Consider the following 22,164-nt stretch of genomic DNA (forward strand, 5'->3'; position numbering starts at 1 on the left):
GCCATCAGTGAATGAGTGAATATTCCATGCATTACAGCCTTCAGCATCTGGAAGACCATCGTGTTGGAACAGAATTAGGCTGCTCGGCCCATCATTTGCCTGTTCCACCATTCGATCACAGCTGACATGTTTCTCAGCCCCATTCTCCAGCCTTCTCCCCATAACCCTCCATCCCCTCACTAATCAGGTACCTATCTATCTCTGTCTTAAACACACTCAACGGCCTTGCCTTCCCCAGCTCCTAGCAATGGGTTCCACAGATTCACCCCCCCTCCCCCCACCCCAGCTGAAGAAATTTCTCCCCCATCTCAGCTTTAAAGGGGAGTCCCTTCACTCTGAGGCTGTGCCCTCGGGTCCCAGTCTCTTGTTCACATGAAGTCATAGAGCCCGACAGCACAGAAACAGACCCTTCGGCCCAACCAGTCCAAACTGACACCAATCCCAAATTAAACCAGTCCCACCTGCCTGCTCCTGGCCCTTTTCCCTCCAAACCTTTCCTGTTCTTGTACTTATCCAAATGTGTTTTAAACTCTGTAACTGTACCCACTCCCACTGCTTCCTTTGGACGTTCATCCTACACATGAACCATTCTTCGAGCAAATAAAAATGTCCGTCATTTCTTTCAAAATTTTTCTCCTCTCACCTTAAAAATGTGTCCCCTAGTCTTGAGCTCCCCCACCCTGGGGAAAATACACCGGATATTCACCCTATCCATGCCCCTCATAATTTTATAAACCTCTATAAGGTTACCTCTCAACCTCCTACACTCCAGTGAAAACAGTCCCAGCCTCTCCAGCCTCTCCCTGTAGCTCAAACCTTCCACACCCGGCAACATCCCGGTAAATCTCTCCCGAACCCTCTCCAGTTTAATAATGTCCTTCCTGTAACTGGGAGACCAGAGCTGGGCACCGTGCTCCAGAAAAGGCCTCGCCCATGTCCTGTACAACCTCAACATGACGACCCCAACTCCTACACTCAAAGGTCTGAGCGATGAAGGTAAGAGTGCTAAATGCCTTCTTACACCCCCCCCCCACCCCCGTCTATGTGTGACACAAACTTCAAAGAATTATGTACCTGAGCTCCTAGGTCCCTCTGCTCTATAACACTACCCAGGGCCCTGTTATTAACTGTATAAGTCCTGCCCTTGTTTGTTTCACCAAAATGTAATATCCTCACATTTATCCAAATTTAACTGTATCTGCCCCTCCTCAGCTCATTGACCCAACTGGAAACATCTTTTCCATGTCTACTCTATCCTCTCAGTATTTCTGGAGGCTTCAATCAGATCCTCCCTCACTGCATCAGAGTCTTCAACACTTCATCCCTGGGTTCTTTCTTGTGAGCCTTCTCTGGGCTCCCTTCCAAGGCTAGAGCATCCTTCCTTAGGTACTGGGCCCAAAGCACTCAGCGCTGATGTGGAATCCCTCACATGGGGATTTTGATAATCATAAGTCCACGGGTTTCCCATAGTGTCTCGCAGCGCAATATCACTTTTGATTTTGTTTCCCTCTGCAGTTTTGCCGTAAATTCCTGGTTCCCCATCCTGAGTATCACTTTCGGTGGTGCTTTGACGCTGAAGCCTGGAAGTCCATTCAGATGAATGACTGGCACTCGAGCGACCTCCATGTTTCGAAGTGAAAGGGACTCGGTGGGGTGGGGAGGGGGTTTTGAGACCTCAAAAGGCCGGGGGAAGAGGCGTTGTCGCTTCTCCGAACCCAAATGTGAAGCTGTTGGTGAACCTGAGCGAAGGGGTGCCAATCTCAGCACGGTGCCTGTTGGTGAAAATTATAATTGCTTTTTTTTTTGAAGCCTATTGACTGTGGCTGTTGTTAGCTTGCTGTCTTTTCATTGGCTGTAATCCCCAAGTTTCCTGCCCTTCTGCGCTCCTTCACTTGTTTAAGAGTTACTATGGGTTTGGAGTCACATGGAAGCCAGGCCACATACAGACATCTGATCTCTCCAAAAGGAGGTGAGTGATACAGGGAGAGCAGTTACATCGATCTCCCTGCAGTCAGCATCTCAATTCCAGCTTTTATCCGATTCCAATTTTGATGGAGAGGGTAAATTACCGGATGGCTATTTGGAGGAGATAGCCCAGAACTAATGGGATGAACGGTCTCCCTCAGTGATAGTGTTGTTGATTCCATGATGAGCAACATAAAGTCGACACGCTTACAAATGTAAACATATGTGTACGCTCATACAGGTACATACACACACGTGCACACGCTCACACACACACACACACACACGCGCACACACACACACACACACACACACATATGTGCACACACATATATGTACACACACAGGCACACACACACAGTCACATGCACAACACACACACACACACTCACACACACGTACACACACACACACTTGTACACACACATACACACACACACATGCACACGCGCGCACACATATATATATGTACACAGGCACACACACACTCACACTTACATGCACAACAACACACACTCACACACACGTACATATACACACACACTTGCACACACACAGATATATATATGTATGTGTGTACAAGTGTGTGTATGTGTACGTGTGTGCGCGTGTGTATGTCTGTGAGTGTGTGTGTGTATGTATATATATATATATATTCACACACACACTCACAGACATACACACACGCACACACGTACACATACACACACTTGTACACACATACACACACACACGTACACTTGTACACACCCACACGTGTATATATACACACACAGGCACACACACACACACACACACTCACATGCACAACACACACACATGTACACACACACGTACACACACTTGTACACACATACACACACACTTGTACACACACTCATACACACACATGTACACACACACACTTGTATACACAGACACAGACACACACACACACACACACACACACTCACATGCACAACACACACACATGTACACACACACGTACACACACTTGTACACACACACATACACACACACTTGTACACACACTCATACACACACATGTACACACACACACTTGTATACACACACACACACACACACACACACACACACACACGAAGTGTGAAGCTGGCCTGGTGTGGTGCCTACGTCACACCGCACTGACACAGTGAGCTCAATGATTGCTTCAGAGCAGAGCAGCTCAATACCCACTGGGAGCTGCAACTCTCTATGCAGTGCAATACGATTCTGAAACTCTCTTTAAACAACTGTAAAGCCATGAGATTATCATAAAAACCCAACAAGTCCACTTGTGCCATTTCCTTGCTGTTATTACTCAATCCGGGCCTACATCTGACTCACACAATTTCATGAGAATAAGGTCCAACTATTTTAAGCTGCTTCATCAATGACCTCCCCCCATCATAAGACGTGAGTGCTGATTTCTCAATGTTCATCACGATTTGTGACTCTTCAGATACTGAAGCAGTTTGTGTTCAAATGGAGAAAGATCCAGGCTTCGGCTGACAAGTGGGAAGTGACATTCGTGCCACACAAATGCCAGGGTCTGACCATCACCAACAAGAGACAATCTAACCCCTTGACATTCAATGGCGTTCCCATCACTGAATCCCCCCACTATCAACATCCTGGGCGTTACCATTGACCAGAATCTCAACTGGGACCCACCACATAAACCCAGCGGCTACCGGAGCAGGCCAGAGGTTGGGAATCCTGCAGCGAGTAACTCCTGTCCTGACTCCCCCCAAAGCCTGTCCCACCATTGACGAGGCACAAGTCAGGAGTGGGATGGAATACTCCCCACTTGCCCTGGATGGGGGCAGCTCCAACAACACTCAAGAAGCTCGACACCATCCAGGACAGAGCAGCCCCCGCTCGATTGGCCCCACATCCACAAACATCCCACTCCCTCCCCCCCAACCGACGCTCAGCCGCAGCAGTGTGTACCATCTACAAGATGCTCTGCAGAACCTCACCAAGGCCCTTCAGGCAGCACCTTCCAAACCCAAGGCCACTTCCATCGGGAAGGACAAGGGGCAGCAGGTCCATGGGAACACCACCCCCTGCAAGTTCCCCTCCGAGCCCCTCACCATCCTGATTTGGGAAATATATCCCTGTTCCTTCAGTGTTGCTGGGTCAAAATCTTGGAATTCCCTCCCTCAGGGCCATTGTGGGTCAACCCACAGCACATGGACTGCAGCAGCTCAAGAAGGCAGCTCACCCCCACCCTCTCAAAGGGGGCAACTAGCGATGGGGCAATAAATGCTGGGCCCAGGCAGGGAGGTCCATATCCGTTTTTAAGTCTTCCTGCCTCAGTCCATTTCAGAGGGTACCTTGTTGTGTGATGGGTCTGGTGTCACATGTAGTCCAGACTGGGTGAGGTTGGCAGGTTTCCTTCCCTAAAGAACACTGGTGAAACAGATGGGTTTTTCCGCCCCTGGGCATATGGAATTTTCATTCCTGCTTTCTATTGAACTGAGCGTTCACCCATTGGTAGAATTTGAAACTCTTTCTGGAGACCATTCGCTTGAAGTTGGAGGTCCAGAGGCCAGAGATCCACCAACTGTGGCCACACCTTCACCTGCCTGGGGCCCTGAGCCCTTGTTCAGAAAAAGGGCCCACACTGACAAACTCCAACACTAAACATCCTGCATTCATGTAGCGCCCATTGGCCCCGGGGTTCCCTGGGGCTGAGAAAGGGGGTAACAAAGGAGAGGTTGCAACTGTATTGTAATTATCACACTCTCACAGCATCTCAAACATTTCTGAAAGGTCATCGTGACGGAACATAGAACAGTGCAGGCCCTTCGGCCCACAATGTTCCGCCAAACCTTCACCCCATAAGTGCCCTCGGGTCCCAGCCTATCCCACTGGTGGAGCCATCTTCTCCATGTGCGCTCCATCCAGGCCCCTCAGTATTCCATAAGTTTCATTCAGATTGTCTCCCCTCATGCTTTGATTGGGGGGGGGGGGTGGGATGGCGCAGCACAGTGGCTCAGTGGTTAGCACTGCTGCCTCACGGTGCCAGGGACCCGGGTTTGATCCCACCTTTGGGCGACTGTCTCCGCGCAGTTTGAACATTCTCCCCATGTCTGCGTGGGTTTCCTTCCACAGCCCAAGAGAGTGCTGGTCAGGGTGAATTGGCTGTGGGGAAACCGGCCTGTAGCGCCCTGGGATAGCCATGGGAAATGCAGGGTTACAGGGACCACGGTAGGGGCGGGGGGGTTGGTGGGACTGTCGGGATGGGCTGAATGGCCTGCTTCCGTGCTGTGAGGATTCTGTGAGCGCAGACCCAGAATCCCCAACAACTCCTCATGTGGAAATTCCCTCTATCCCTGGGATTGCTCTCCTGAACCTGCTCCCAGGGCAGCGCATCCTTCCTCAGATACGGGGCGCTCCCTCCCTTTTAGTCTCATGGTAATTCTGCAGTGAATGAGTGAGGCACACCAGGCTCGAGACATTCGCTCTGTTGCCCTCTGTCTCTCTCCACAAAAGCCCTGGCCGAGCATTAAGCCCCCACCTTCGAAAGTACTCACTGGACGAGTTTCAGAGGTCACTCCGAGAAAAGGGACCTGCCAAAGTTTCCTGGCACACCTGGCAACAAAAGAGTGATGGGCACAGCAAGAGGGAAATACTAAATACATCTCTTTGGTTTCGCTGGAAAATCGGTGAATGTGGCTCTGCTGTGTACAGGGGGAACCGAAACCCAGAGATAAAGCCCAGCTGGTGTCATAAGATTCGAAGGGTGAATTGATAACAGCTCCCTGGCATTTGGGCGGACCTAGCTGCTTGATATCACAAGCAGAGTTACTTCATTAATGTGCCTATCTACCACAGAACACAACATTGCCTGGAGGACCTCAGTGATCTTGTTTACCTGCCCTGCCCTTTTAGCTCAACTCGCAGCTTCATGTGTGACGGAGGGAGGCGAGGAAGAGGGGGAATAAAAAGTAGGCCATCAGCCCATTCAAAAGTACGCCCCCATTCCTGCTTCCGCTCCACACCACCCGGTGTCTAAGAGTCTCTTTCCCGAATATATTCATCGACTCAGCTTCTACTACCTTTGGTGTGACGAAATTCCAGATCGTATCAAGGAATATTTCCACATCTCAGTCCAAATGGGTCTCCGCTGAGACATTCGGTGAGAGACTCCTCCAGCAGGAGGAATGTCCTCCCTGCACCTCGCTCACTCAGAACTGCCTCGATCAGATCCACTCACCTCCTCTGAAAACACGAGCGAGGTGCCAGTCCGAAACAATCTCTTCTCCAAGGACAGTCTGCAATCCCCAATATCAGTCTCGTGAACAGAGATAATGGGAACTGCAGATGTTGGAGAATCCAAGATAACAAAGTGTGAAGCTGGATGAATACAGCAGGCTCTTTTTCTGATGAAGGGTCTAGGCCCGAAGCGCCAGCTTTTGTGCTCCTGAGATGCTGCTTGGCCTGCTGTGTTCATCCAGCCCCACACTTTTTCTTCAGTCTAGTGAACCTCCACTTCACGGCAGGAAAATTGTGTTTGAGGCAGGAGGACCAACAGTAGACTCCATATGCCTGAAGACTCTGCATTCACTGCAAGGTGACATCCCACCTCAGGAATTCAGCAGTTTTGCAAGGAACATTTTAACATTTGCGTCTGATGTCATCCTGTGTCAACCTGGCCGTTCTCACTGACTAGTGTCTGAGGTCACCTAGTTCCCTTGGAAAATCCACACTCCCCAATTCATGGCCACTCAAATACCAGCCCACCTTCCCTCCCTTAAAATTAATTTGTGGGGAGTTGCCATCATAGGCCGTGCCTAATTTATTTATTGCCCCGTCCCTAGTTGCCATCCCCTTGGGAAGGTGGGGGCGAGCTGCCGTCTTGAGCCACTCATAGCCATTCTCTCACACACTCGCTCACAGCCGTACTCTCACACACTTATTCTCACTCACTCATTGTCATGCTCTCTCTCACACACACACTCATAGTCATACTTACACACACACGCTCACTCATAGTCATATTCACACATACTCACACATTCACTTATAGTCATAATCTCACACACTCACACACTCTCTCTTTGGCATTCTCTCTCACACTCACTCATAGCCATACTCTCACACACTCACTCTCATTCATAGTCATACTCAGACACTCACACACACTCATAGACATCGTCTCACACACTCACACACACTCACTCATAGCCATTCTCTCTCACACTCACTCATAGCCATACTCTCACACACTCACACACTCACTCATAGCCATACTCTCACACATTCACACACTCACTTATAGTCATACTCTCACAAAATCACTCTCACTCATAGTCATACTCTCACACACTCACACTCACTCATTCATAGCCATACTCTCATACGCTCACACACTCACTCATAGCCATACTCTCACACACTCACACACTCACTTTTAGTCATACTCACACACTCACACACTCACTCATAGCCATACTCTCACACACTCACACACTCACTTTTAGTCATACTCACACACTCACACACTCACTCATAGCCATACTCTCACACACTCACACACTCACTTATAGTCATACTCTCACACACACACACTCACTCATAGTCATTCTTCTCTCGCACACACACCAAATTCACTCATAGTCACACTCACAGACACTCACCCTCACTCATAGTCATACACACACACACACACACACACACACACACTCACTCACTCATAGTCATTCTTCTCTCGCACACACACCACATTCACTCATAGTCACACTCACACACACACTCACCCTCACTCATAGTCATACTCACACAGACTCACACACTCACTCATAGTCATACTCTCACACACTCACTCATAGCCATACTCTCACACACTCACACACTCACTCATAGTCATACTCACACACACACTCACCCTCACTCATAGTCATACTCACACACACACACTCACTCATAGTCATTCTTCTCTCGCACACACACCACATTCACTCATAGTCACATTCACACACACACTCACCCTCACTCATAGTCATACTCACACACATTCACACACTCACTCATATTCATACTCTCACACACTCACTCATAGCCATACTCTCACACACACACTCACTCGTAGTCATACTCACACACTCACACACTCACTCATAGTCATACTCTCTCTCACACACACACACACACACACACACACTCTCACTCATAGCCATACTCTCACACACTCACACACTCACTCATAGTCATACTCACACACTCACACACTCACTCATATTCATACTCTCATACTCACACACTCACTCATAGCCATACTCTTACACACTCACTCATAGCCATACTCTCACACGCTCTCTCTCACTCATAGTCATATTCACACACACTCACACACTCACTCATCATCATACTCTCACACACACACTCACGCATACTCATACTCTCAGACATTCACACACTCACTCATAGTCATACCCTCACACACACACACACTCACACATAGCCATACTCTCACACACTCACACACTTACTGATATTCATACTCTCACTCACACACTCACACTCACTCATAGACATACTTTCACACACTCACACACACTCACTCATAGCCATACTCTCACACACTCACATCATCATACTCTCTCTCACGCACACACTCACTCATATTCATACTCTCACACATTCACACACTCACTCATAGTCAAACCCTCACACGCACACACACACACACACACACACACACACACACACATAGCCATACTCTCACACACTCACACACTTACTGATATTCATACTCTCACACATTCACACACACACTCACTCACTCATAGTCATACTCTCACACACACACTCACTAGTAGTCATACTCACACACTCACTCCTAGCTGTACTTTCACACACCACTCTCACTCTCTCATAGTCATGCTCTCACACACTCACTCATAGCCATACTCTCTCACACACTCACTTATAATCATACTCTCACACACTCACTCTCACTCATTCATCGTCATACACTCACACACACACACTCACTCATAGTCATTCTTCTCTCGCACACACACCACATTCACTCACAGTCACACTCACACACACACTCACCCTCACTCATAGTCATACTCACACACACACACACACACACACACACACACACACACACACACACACTCTCTCACTCATAGTCATTCTTCTCTTGCACACACACCACATTCACTCATAGTCACACTCACACACACACTCACCCTCACTCATAGTCATACTCACACAGACTCACACACTCACTCATAGTCATACTCTCACACACTCACTCATAGCCATACTCTCACACTCTCACACACTCACTCATAGTCATACTCTCACACACACACACTCACTCATAGTCATTCTTCTCTCGCACACACACCACATTCACTCATAGTCACATTCACACACACACTCACCCTCACTCATAGTCATACTCACACATTCTCACACATTCACTTATAGTCATAATCTCACACACTCACACACTCTCTCTTTGGCATTCTCTCTCACACTCACTCATAGCCATACTCTCACACACTCACTCTCATTCATAGTCATACTCAGACACTCACACACACTCATAGACATCGTCTCACACACTCACACACACTCACTCATAGCCATTCTCTCTCACACTCACTCATAGCCATACTCTCACACACTCACACACTCACTCATAGCCATACTCTCACACATTCACACACTCACTTATAGTCATACTCTCACAAAATCACTCTCACTTATAGTCATACTCTCACACACTCACACTCACTCATTCATAGCCATACTCTCATACTCTCACACACTCACTCATAGCCATACTCTCACACACTCACACACTCACTTATAGTCATACTCTCACAAAATCACTCATAGCCATACTCTCACACACTCACACACTCACTCAAAGTCATACTCACACACTCACACACTCACTCATAGCCATACTCTCACACACACACACTCACTCATAGTCATTCTTCTCTCGCACACTCACCAAATTCACTCATAGTCACACTCACAGACACTCACCCTCACTCATAGTCATACACACACACACACACACACACACACACACACACACACACACACACACTCATAGTCATTCTTCTCTCGCACACACACCAAATTCACTCATAGTCACACTCACAGACACTCACCCTCACTCATAGTCATACACACACACACACACACACACACACACACACACACACACACACACACACACTCACTCACTCATAGTCATTCTTCTCTCGCACACACACCACATTCACTCATAGTCACACTCACAGACACTCACCCTCACTCATAGTCATACACACACAGACTCACACACTCACTCATAGCCATACTCTCACACACTCACACACACTCATAGTCATACTCACACACACACTCACCCTCACTCATAGTCATACTCTCACACACACACACTCACTCATAGTCATTCTTCTCTCGCACACACACCACATTCACTCATAGTCACATTCACACACACACTCACCCTCACTCATAGTCATACTCACACACATTCACACACTCACTCATATTCATACTCTCACACACTCACTCATAGCCATACTCTCACACACACACTCACTCGTAGTCATACTCACACACTCACACACTCACTCATAGTCATACTCTCTCTCACACACACACACACACACACACACACACAGACACACACACTCACTCATAGCCATACTCTCACACACTCACACACTCACTCATAGTCATACTCACACACTCACACACTCACTCATATTCATATTCTCATACTCACACACTCACTCATAGCCATACTCTTACACACTCACTCATAGCCATACTCTCACACACTCACACACTCACTCATAGCCATACTCTCACACATTCACACACTCACGCGTAGTCATACTCACACACTCACACACTCACTCATAGTCATACTCTCACACACTCACACACTCACTCATAGTCATACTCACACACTCACACACTCACTCATATTCATACTCTCATACTCACACACTCACTCATAGCCATACTCTTACACACTCACTCATAGTCATATTCACACACACTCACACACTCACTCATCATCATACTCTCACACACACACTCACGCATACTCATACTCTCAGACATTCACACACTCACTCATAGTCATACCCTCACACACACACACACTCACACATAGCCATACTCTCACACACTCACACACTTACTGATATTCATACTCTCACTCACACACTCACACTCACTCATAGACATACTTTCACACACTCACACACACTCACTCATAGCCATACTCTCACACACTCACATCATCATACTCTCTCTCACGCACACACTCACTCATATTCATACTCTCACACATTCACACACTCACTCATAGTCAAACCCTCACACGCACACACACACACACACACACACACACACACATAGCCATACTCTCACACACTCACACACTTACTGATATTCATACTCTCACACATTCACACACACACTCACTCACTCATAGTCATACTCTCACACACACACTCACTAGTAGTCATACTCACACACTCACTCCTAGCTGTACTTTCACACACCACTCTCACTCTCTCATAGTCATGCTCTCACACACTCACTCATAGCCATACTCTCTCACACACTCACTTATAATCATACTCTCACACACTCACTCTCACTCATTCATCGTCATACACTCACACACACACACTCACTCATAGTCATTCTTCTCTCGCACACACACCACATTCACTCACAGTCACACTCACACACACACTCACCCTCACTCATAGTCATACTCACACACACACACACACACTCTCTCACTCATAGTCATTCTTCTCTTGCACACACACCACATTCACTCATAGTCACACTCACACACACACTCACCCTCACTCATAGTCATACTCACACAGACTCACACACTCACTCATAGTCATACTCTCACACACTCACTCATAGCCATACTCTCACACTCTCACACACTCACTCATAGTCATACTCTCACACACACACACTCACTCATAGTCATTCTTCTCTCGCACACACACCACATTCACTCATAGTCACATTCACACACACACTCACCCTCACTCATAGTCATACTCACACATTCTCACACATTCACTTATAGTCATAATCTCACACACTCACACACTCTCTCTTTGGCATTCTCTCTCACACTCACTCATAGCCATACTCTCACACACTCACTCTCATTCATAGTCATACTCAGACACTCACACACACTCATAGACATCGTCTCACACACTCACACACACTCACTCATAGCCATTCTCTCTCACACTCACTCATAGCCATACTCTCACACACTCACACACTCACTCATAGCCATACTCTCACACATTCACACACTCACTTATAGTCATACTCTCACAAAATCACTCTCACTTATAGTCATACTCTCACACACTCACACTCACTCATTCATAGCCATACTCTCATACTCTCACACACTCACTCATAGCCATACTCTCACACACTCACACACTCACTTATAGTCATACTCTCACAAAATCACTCATAGCCATACTCTCACACACTCACACACTCACTCAAAGTCATACTCACACACTCACACACTCACTCATAGCCATACTCTCACACACACACACTCACTCATAGTCATTCTTCTCTCGCACACTCACCAAATTCACTCATAGTCACACTCACAGACACTCACCCTCACTCATAGTCATACACACACACACACACACACACACACACACACACACACACACACTCATAGTCATTCTTCTCTCGCACACACACCAAATTCACTCATAGTCACACTCACAGACACTCACCCTCACTCATAGTCATACACACACACACACACACACACACACACACACACACACACACACACACACACTCACTCACTCATAGTCATTCTTCTCTCGCACACACACCACATTCACTCATAGTCACACTCACAGACACTCACCCTCACTCATAGTCATACACACACAGACTCACACACTCACTCATAGCCATACTCTCACACACTCACACACACTCATAGTCATACTCACACACACACTCACCCTCACTCATAGTCATACTCTCACACACACACACTCACTCATAGTCATTCTTCTCTCGCACACACACCACATTCACTCATAGTCACATTCACACACACACTCACCCTCACTCATAGTCATACTCACACACATTCACACACTCACTCATATTCATACTCTCACACACTCACTCATAGCCATACTCTCACACACACACTCACTCGTAGTCATACTCACACACTCACACACTCACTCATAGTCATACTCTCTCTCACACACACACACACACACACACACACACAGACACACACACTCACTCATAGCCATACTCTCACACACTCACACACTCACTCATAGTCATACTCACACACTCACACACTCACTCATATTCATATTCTCATACTCACACACTCACTCATAGCCATACTCTTACACACTCACTCATAGCCATACTCTCACACACTCACACACTCACTCATAGCCATACTCTCACACATTCACACACTCACGCGTAGTCATACTCACACACTCACACACTCACTCATAGTCATACTCTCACACACTCACACACTCACTCATAGTCATACTCACACACTCACACACTCACTCATATTCATACTCTCATACTCACACACTCACTCATAGCCATACTCTTACACACTCACTCATAGTCATATTCACACACACTCACACACTCACTCATCATCATACTCTCACACACACACTCACGCATACTCATACTCTCAGACATTCACACACTCACTCATAGTCATACCCTCACACACACACACACAGTCACACATAGCCATACTCTCACACACTCACACACTTACTGATATTCATACTCTCACTCACACACTCACACTCACTCATAGACATACTTTCACACACTCACACACACTCACTCATAGCCGTACTCTCACACACTCACTCATCATCATACTCTCTCTCACTCACACACTCACTCATATTCATACTCTCACACATTCACACACAGACTCATAGTCATACCCTCACACGCACACACACACACACACACACACACACACACACACACACATAGCCATACTCTCACACACTCACACACTTACTGATATTCATACTCTCACACATTCACACACACACTCACTCACTCATAGTCATACTCTCACACACTCACTCATAGCCATACTCTCACACACACACTCACTAGTAGTCATACTCACACACTCACTCATAGCTGTACTTTCACACACCACTCTCACTCTCTCATAGTCATGCTCTCACACACTCGCTCATAGCCATACTCTCTCACACACTCACTTATAGTCATACTCTCACACACTCACTCTCACTCATTCATCGTCATACTCTCACACACACACACTCACTCATAGTCATTCTTCTCTCGCACACACACCAAATTCACTCATAGTCACACTCACACACACTCGCCCTCACTCATAGTCATACACACACACACACACACACACACACACACACACACACACACTCTCACTCATAGTCATTCTTCTCTCGCACACACACCACATTCACTCATAGTCACACTCACGCACACACTCACCCTCACTCATAGTCATACTCACACAGACTCACACACTCACTCATAGTCATACTCTCACACACTCACTCATAGCCATACTCTCACACACTCACACACTCACGCATACTCATACTCTCAGACATTCACACACTCACTCATAGTCATACCCTCACACACACACACACTCACACATAGCCATACTCTCACACACTCACACACTTACTGATATTCATACTCTCACTCACACACTCACACTCACTCATAGACATACTTTCACACACTCACACACACTCACTCATAGCCATACTCTCACACACTCACATCATCATACTCTCTCTCACGCACACACTCACTCATATTCATACTCTCACACATTCACACACTCACTCATAGTCAAACCCTCACACGCACACACACACACACACACACACACACACACATAGCCATACTCTCACACACTCACACACTTACTGATATTCATACTCTCACACATTCACACACACACTCACTCACTCATAGTCATACTCTCACACACACACTCACTAGTAGTCATACTCACACACTCACTCCTAGCTGTACTTTCACACACCACTCTCACTCTCTCATAGTCATGCTCTCACACACTCACTCATAGCCATACTCTCTCACACACTCACTTATAATCATACTCTCACACACTCACTCTCACTCATTCATCGTCATACACTCACACACACACACTCACTCATAGTCATTCTTCTCTCGCACACACACCACATTCACTCACAGTCACACTCACACACACACTCACCCTCACTCATAGTCATACTCACACACACACACACACACACACACACACACACACACACACACACTCTCTCACTCATAGTCATTCTTCTCTTGCACACACACCACATTCACTCATAGTCACACTCACACACACACTCACCCTCACTCATAGTCATACTCACACAGACTCACACACTCACTCATAGTCATACTCTCACACACTCACTCATAGCCATACTCTCACACTCTCACACACTCACTCATAGTCATACTCTCACACACACACACTCACTCATAGTCATTCTTCTCTCGCACACACACCACATTCACTCATAGTCACATTCACACACACACTCACCCTCACTCATAGTCATACTCACACATTCTCACACATTCACTTATAGTCATAATCTCACACACTCACACACTCTCTCTTTGGCATTCTCTCTCACACTCACTCATAGCCATACTCTCACACACTCACTCTCATTCATAGTCATACTCAGACACTCACACACACTCATAGACATCGTCTCACACACTCACACACACTCACTCATAGCCATTCTCTCTCACACTCACTCATAGCCATACTCTCACACACTCACACACTCACTCATAGCCATACTCTCACACATTCACACACTCACTTATAGTCATACTCTCACAAAATCACTCTCACTTATAGTCATACTCTCACACACTCACACTCACTCATTCATAGCCATACTCTCATACTCTCACACACTCACTCATAGCCATACTCTCACACACTCACACACTCACTTATAGTCATACTCTCACAAAATCACTCATAGCCATACTCTCACACACTCACACACTCACTCAAAGTCATACTCACACACTCACACACTCACTCATAGCCATACTCTCACACACACACACTCACTCATAGTCATTCTTCTCTCGCACACTCACCAAATTCACTCATAGTCACACTCACAGACACTCACCCTCACTCATAGTCATACACACACACACACACACACACACACACACACACACACACACACACACTCATAGTCATTCTTCTCTCGCACACACACCAAATTCACTCATAGTCACACTCACAGACACTCACCCTCACTCATAGTCATACACACACACACACACACACACACACACACACACACACACACACACACACTCACTCATAGTCATTCTTCTCTCGCACACACACCACATTCACTCATAGTCACACTCACAGACACTCACCCTCACTCATAGTCATACACACACAGACTCACACACTCACTCATAGCCATACTCTCACACACTCACACACACTCATAGTCATACTCACACACACACTCACCCTCACTCATAGTCATACTCTCACACACACACACTCACTCATAGTCATTCTTCTCTCGCACACACACCACATTCACTCATAGTCACATTCACACACACACTCACCCTCACTCATAGTCATACTCACACACATTCACACACTCACTCATATTCATACTCTCACACACTCACTCATAGCCATACTCTCACACACACACTCACTCGTAGTCATACTCACACACTCACACACTCACTCATAGTCATACTCTCTCTCACACACACACACACACACACACACACACAGACACACACACTCACTCATAGCCATACTCTCACACACTCACACACTCACTCATAGTCATACTCACACACTCACACACTCACTCATATTCATATTCTCATACTCACACACTCACTCATAGCCATACTCTTACACACTCACTCATAGCCATACTCTCACACACTCACACACTCACTCATAGCCATACTCTCACACATTCACACACTCACGCGTAGTCATACTCACACACTCACACACTCACTCATAGTCATACTCTCACACACTCACACACTCACTCATAGTCATACTCACACACTCACACACTCACTCATATTCATACTCTCATACTCACACACTCACTCATAGCCATACTCTTACACACTCACTCATAGTCATATTCACACACACTCACACACTCACTCATCATCATACTCTCACACACACACTCACGCATACTCATACTCTCAGACATTCACACACTCACTCATAGTCATACCCTCACACACACACACACAGTCACACATAGCCATACTCTCACACACTCACACACTTACTGATATTCATACTCTCACTCACACACTCACACTCACTCATAGACATACTTTCACACACTCACACACACTCACTCATAGCCATACTCTCACACACTCACTCATCATCATACTCTCTCTCACTCACACACTCACTCATATTCATACTCTCACACATTCACACACAGACTCATAGTCATACCCTCACACGCACACACACACACACACACACACACACACACACACACACATAGCCATACTCTCACACACTCACACACTTACTGATATTCATACTCTCACACATTCACACACACACTCACTCACTCATAGTCATACTCTCACACACTCACTCATAGCCATACTCTCACACACACACTCACTAGTAGTCATACTCACACACTCACTCATAGCTGTACTTTCACACACCACTCTCACTCTCTCATAGTCATGCTCTCACACACTCGCTCATAGCCATACTCTCTCACACACTCACTTATAGTCATACTCTCACACACTCACTCTCACTCATTCATCGTCATACTCTCACACACACACACTCACTCATAGTCATTCTTCTCTCGCACACACACCAAATTCACTCATAGTCACACTCACACACACTCGCCCTCACTCATAGTCATACACACACACACACACACACACACACACACACACACACACACACACACTCTCACTCATAGTCATTCTTCTCTCGCACACACACCACATTCACTCATAGACACACTCACGCACACACTCACCCTCACTCATAGTCATACTCACACAGACTCACACACTCACTCATAGTCATACTCTCACACACTCACTCATAGCCATACTCTCACACACTCACACACTCACTCATAGTCATACTCACACACACTCACCCTCACTCATAGTCATACTCTCACACACACACACTCACTCATAGTCATTCTTCTCTCGCACACACACCACATTCACTCATAGTCACATTCACACACACACTCACCCTCACTCATAGTCATACTCACACACATTCACACACTCACTCATATTCATACTCTTACACACTCACTCATAGCCATACTCTCACACACACTCACTCGTAGTCATACTCACACACTCACTCATAGTCATACTCTCACTCACACACACACACACACACACACTCACTCATAGCCATACTCTCACACACTCACTCATATTCATACTCTCATACTCACACACTCACTCATACCCATACTCTTACACACTCACTCATAGCCACACTCTCACACGCTCTCTCTCACTCATAGTCATATTCACACACACTCACACACTCACTCATCATCATACTCTCACACACACACTCACGCATACTCATACTCTCAGACATTCACACACTCACTCATAGTCATACCCTCACACACACACACTCACACATAGCCATACTCTCACACACTCACACACTTACTGATATTCATACTCTCACTCACACACTCACACTCACTCATAGACGTACTTTCACACACTCACACACACTCACTCATAGCCATACTCTCACACACTCACTCATCATCATACTCTCTCTCACACACACACTCACTCATATTCATACTCTCACACATTCACACACTCACTTATAGTCATAGCCTCACACGCACACACGCACACATAGCCATACTCTCACACACTCACACACTTACTGATATTCATACTCTCACACATTCACACACACACTCACTGACTCATAGTCCAACTCTCACACACTCACTCATAGTCACACTCTCACACACACACGGGCACTCACTCATAGCCATACTCTCACACTCTCACACACTCACTCATACTCATACTCTCGGGCACTTACACACTCACACTCACTCATAGACATACTCACATACACTCACACACTCACTCATAGCCATACTCTCACACACTCATACACTCACTTATAGTCATACTCTCACACACACACACACACACACACACACACACACACACACACACACTCACTCATAGTCATACTCTCTCACACACACACACTCACTCATAGCCATACTCTCACACACTCACACACTCACTCATAGTCATACTCTCACACACTCACTCTCACTCATTCATTGTCATACTCTCACACACACACACTCGCTCATAGTCATTCTTCTCTCGCACACACACCACATTCACTCATAGTCACACTCACACACACATTCACCCTCACTCATAGTCATACTCACACACACACTCACACACACACTCATAGCCATACTCTCAACACACTCACTCATAGACATACTCACATACACTCACACACTCACTCATAGCCATACTCTCACACACTTATACACTCACTTATAGTCATACCCTCACACACACACACTCACCCTCACTCATCGTCATACTCATACACACTCACACACTCACTCATATTCATACTCTCACACACTCACACACACTCACACACTCACTCATATTCATACTCTCACACACTCACACACTCACTCATAGCCATACTCTCACACGCTCTCTCTCACTCATAGTCATATTCACATACACTCACACACTCACTCATCATCATACTCTCACACACACATTCACGCATACTCATACTCTCAGACATTCACACACTCACTCATAGTCATACCCTCACACACACACACACTCACACATAGCCATACTCTCACACACTCACACACTTACTGATATTCATACTCTCACTCACACACTCACACTCACTCATAGACATACTCACATACACTCACACACTCACTCATAGCCATAATCTCACACACTCACTTATAGTCATACTCTCACACACACACACACACACTCACTCATAGCCATACTCTCACACTCACTCATAGTCATACTCTCATACACTCACTGTCACTCATTCATCGTCATACTCTCACACACACACACTCACTCATAGTCATTCTTCTCTCGCACACACACCATATTCACTCATAGTCACACTCACACACACACTCACCCTCACTCATAGTCATACTCACACACACTCACACACTCACTCATAGTCATACCCTCACACACTCACTCATAGTCATACCCTCACACACGCACACACACACACACACACACGCACACACACACACACACACACACACACACACTCACTCATAGCCATAATCTCACACACTCACTCATAGTCATACCCTCACACACACACACTCACCCTCACTCATAGTCATACTCACACACACTCACACACACTCACACACTCACTCATATTCATACTCTCACACACTCACTCATATTCATACTCTCACACACTCATTCATAGCCATACTCTCACACACACACACTCACTCGTAGTCATACTCACACACTCACACACTCACTCATAGCTGTACTTTCACACACCACTCTCACTCTCTCATAGTCATGCTCTCACACACTCACTCATAGCCATACTCTCTCTCTCACACACACACACTCATTGTCATACTCTCACAAACTCACACTCACTCATTCATAGCCATACTCTCATACTCTCACACACTCACTCATAGCCATACTCTCACACACTCACAGACTCACTTGTAGTCATACTCACACACACACTCACCCTCATTCATAGTCATACTCTGACACACTCACTCTCACTCATTCATCGTCATACTCTCACACACACACACTCACTCATAGTCATTCTTCTCTCGCACACACGCCACATTCACTCATAGTCACACTCACACACACACTCACCCTCACTCATAGTCATACTCACACACACTCACACACTCACTCATATTCATACTCTCACACACTCATTCATAGCCATACTCTCACACACACACTCACTCGTAGTCATACTCACACACTCACACACTCACTCATAGCCGTACTCTCACACACTCACTCACTCACTCATAGTCATACTCTCTCTCTCTCTCTCTCACACACACACACACACACACACACACACACACACACACACACACTCACTCATAGCCATACTCTCACACACTCACACACTCACTCATAGTCATACCCTCACACACTCACTCATAGTCATACTCTCACACACACACACTCACTCATAGTCATTCTTCTCTCGCACACACACCACATTCACTCATAGTCACACTGACACACACACTCACCCTCACATAGTCATACTCACACAGACTCACACACTCACTCATAGTCATACTCTCATACTCACACACTCACTCGTAGTCATACTCACACACTCACACACTCACTCATAGTCATACTCTCATACTCACACACTCACTCGTAGTCATACTCACACACTCACCCGTAGTCATACTCACACACTCACACACTCACTCATAGCCGTACTTTCACACACCACTCTCACTCTCTCATAGTCATGCTCTCACACACTCACTCATAGCCATTCTCGCACACACACTCATAGCCATACTCTCACACGCTCTCTCTCACTCATAGTCATATTCACACACACACTCACACACTCACTCATCATCATACTCTCACACACACTCACGCATACTCATACTCTCAGACGCTCACACACTCACACTCACTCATAGACATACTTTCACAAACTCACACACACTCACTCATAGCCGCACTCTCACACACTCACTCATCATCATACTCTCTCTCACACACACACTCACTCATATTCATACTCTCACACACTCACACACTCAGTCATAGTCATACCCTCACACACACACACACACACACACACACACACACACACACACACACACACACACACACACACACACACACACACACACG

General features: G+C 46.3%; 1 protein-coding gene across 11 annotated transcripts in view; it reads right to left on the minus strand.

Annotated features, from left to right (window-relative positions):
* The window catches only part of LOC125448410 (hepatic and glial cell adhesion molecule-like), a 69,816-nt gene that overhangs the window by 30,130 nt on the left and 17,522 nt on the right, over positions 1–22,164 (minus strand). For 2 of the 11 annotated variants that reach the window (XM_048523715.2, XM_048523723.2), the window contains exon 1: positions 5,508–5,659. The exons of 7 other annotated variants lie outside the window; for them this stretch is intronic. The gene's annotated coding sequence lies outside the window, so the exon portion shown is untranslated. Of the gene's footprint in view, positions 1–1,491; positions 1,773–5,507; positions 5,660–22,164 lie in introns of those variants that run through there. 2 more of the 11 variants (XM_059641398.1, XM_059641400.1) reach the window with 2 other exon arrangements.

This window comes from Stegostoma tigrinum, chromosome 41 (assembly GCF_030684315.1).
Source record: "Stegostoma tigrinum isolate sSteTig4 chromosome 41, sSteTig4.hap1, whole genome shotgun sequence".
NCBI classification, from domain to species: domain Eukaryota; kingdom Metazoa; phylum Chordata; class Chondrichthyes; order Orectolobiformes; family Stegostomatidae; genus Stegostoma; species Stegostoma tigrinum.